The sequence below is a fragment of the Condylura cristata genome, unplaced genomic scaffold, assembly GCF_000260355.1.
Source record: "Condylura cristata isolate star-nosed mole 26May11 unplaced genomic scaffold, ConCri1.0 scaffold00008, whole genome shotgun sequence".
In the NCBI taxonomy this organism is placed as follows: Eukaryota; Metazoa; Chordata; class Mammalia; order Eulipotyphla; family Talpidae; genus Condylura; species Condylura cristata.
Genome location: NW_004567109.1, coordinates 12,085,435 through 12,087,626, shown reverse-complemented (window position 1 = coordinate 12,087,626; position 2,192 = coordinate 12,085,435). Strand labels below are relative to the sequence as shown.

At 47.0% G+C, this 2,192-nt stretch overlaps 1 protein-coding gene across 2 annotated transcripts in view; it reads left to right on the top strand.

Moving 5' to 3' along the window:
• Positions 1 to 534: 534 nt before the first annotated feature.
• LOC105853409 overlaps positions 535 to 2,192 on the top strand; it is a 4,257-nt gene continuing 2,599 nt past the window's right edge. Inside the window, exon 1 of one of the 2 annotated variants that reach the window (XM_012722669.1) lies at positions 535 to 723. The gene's annotated coding sequence lies outside the window, so the exon portion shown is untranslated. Of the gene's footprint in view, positions 738 to 2,192 lie in introns of both variants that reach the window. The other variant, XM_012722668.1, reaches the window with a different exon arrangement.

The window sequence follows — 2,192 nt, the reverse complement described above, 5'->3', positions numbered from 1 at the left end:
CTTTGGGGTTGTTCTAAGGTGCTACTACAAATAATGCAAAAAAAAAAAAAAAATAGGTCTCTATCTGACCATATATTTTACTCTCAATTAGCTAACTATTTTTCCCCATCATCTGCCCAGCTTTTTGGTAAATTAGATTCCTTGGAATACAATTGAGTCACTTGTGTAAATATTTACATTTTGGTTTTGTCAAATTGTAACCTGGCCCCAGGTCAAGAGCAGTAGCAATGCCCATTGCTCTTCACATTTCCCAACCGTAGATATTATTTATCCTTAATGTTTTTGTCAGTCTGATACAAGGAAAATCAGATTTTATTCTGTGTGGAACGCAGCTAAGCAGTCGCCATTGCAAGATGGCGCCGAGTTCCGGCCCGCCGCACTCACAAACAACTTTGACTCAAGGCCACTCGCCGGAGTCTGCCCAGCAACATGCCACTGCCAATCCAAATCTGCCACATAGACCATGAGGGTTCACGCCCCTTGATTAGTGTATAAATATGCTCGCCGTTCTCCTTTCGGGGCCCTTCACCCTCAGATCATCTTCAAACCAAGCAGCGCTTCAATAAACTGTGATAGAAGAAGAATCCTGAGTTCGTGTTTCATTCCGCGCTGGACGCGGGTCGCAACAGCTGGTGCCGAAACCCGGGAACGCATCAGTAGGAACTCCAGTGGGGGGCCGTATTAAGAAGATTCAGAACTTCACACAGGAAGCGGTCGACGTCGGTAAGTATCTTCAGGTATGTGTAATTTGGATCAATTTTCTGTCTAAAGCTATTTTGGTGTGATAAAAACAGCCATACTGAAAATCACTTTGCTCCCGGTGGATCAGTCTCACGTAGATAAGTGTGCAACCATGGGCAACACTCAGGGAATTAGTTGTGAGCCTTTTATTGCCCCGGTTCAGGCGATCCTGAGGTCGAGGGACCTTAAAGTTAAAGATTCCACAGTCCGCAAAGTCCTCGAGGATGTTGATAGCCTTGCCCCGTGGTTCGCGGTTTCTGGGGACCTCACGATCCCGTGCTGGGACAAACTCGGTCGAGACCTAGATCGGGCTAAAGAGGAAGGAACAATAGGTAAAGGCACTTATCCCATGTGGAAATTGATCAGGTCGTGCCTCCGGGATGGGGCGAGTGTTGACGTGGTTCGCCAGGGACGCAGGGTGTTAGCCTCCTACCAAGATAGCCTTTCAGAAACAGAGAGATGTGAAGATACGGTAAAGAAAAAACAAGACCTAGGTACAAAGAAAAGGAAAGAAAAGACAAAAAGGGGACCGAGTGCCACTAAAGGAGAGCAGGCACTGTCGGCTCCTCTATATCCAACCTTAGATGAGTTCAATGCCCTTAGAATATCAGACTCAGAAGAAGACCAAGAATGGGCAAAGGATGATAGTGATTCAGAACAGGAAGTTGATACGCCGCGAGATGCGGCCGGACATCGGGCAGACAAGGCCCGTGAAAAGGAGGTGGCCCCAGGACTTAAGGCGCCTGAGTCCTGGGAGTCGAGTCCTCCGCCGTATAACACTCGGGCTCCGAGTGAAGTAGGTAGCTGTCATTTCATACAGGGAAAAACATGGTCGCGCTTAGCTGCGGCGTTTCCTGTTTTTCAGGACCCACAGACAAATAATAGATTTCATGAGCCTATCCCTTATAAGCAACTAAGGGATTTGGTGACTGCAGCGAAAACGTACGGAGCAGGAGCTGCATACACCCAAACCCTTTTGACTAGGTTAACTACACAGGCTATGACGCCTGCAGACTGGATGGAGGTTGCTAGAGCCTGCCTCTCCACAGGCCAGTATCTGGATTACAAATCTATTCTCACAGATCTGGCTCATGTCCAGGCTAGAATTAATATTCAACAACATCAACAGCCCACATGGAATGCCGATATGCTTTTAGGACAGGGTCAGTGGGCTGCTAATCAGACTGCATATCCATTACAAGTGTATACCCAAATAAATGAACTTAACCTCAAGGCTTGGAAAACCCTCCCAAAAAAGGGTGAAGTTTCCGGAAATTTAACTAAAATTATTCAGGGCACCACAGAGCCTTTCTCCGAATTCGTTGCACGGATGATAGAGGCGGCTGGAAAAATCTTTGGAACTGCGGAAGAAGCTATGCCATTAGTTCAGCAGTTAGTGTTTGAGCAAGCAACTAAGGAATGCCAGCGAGCTATTCTCCCTTGGAAATCCA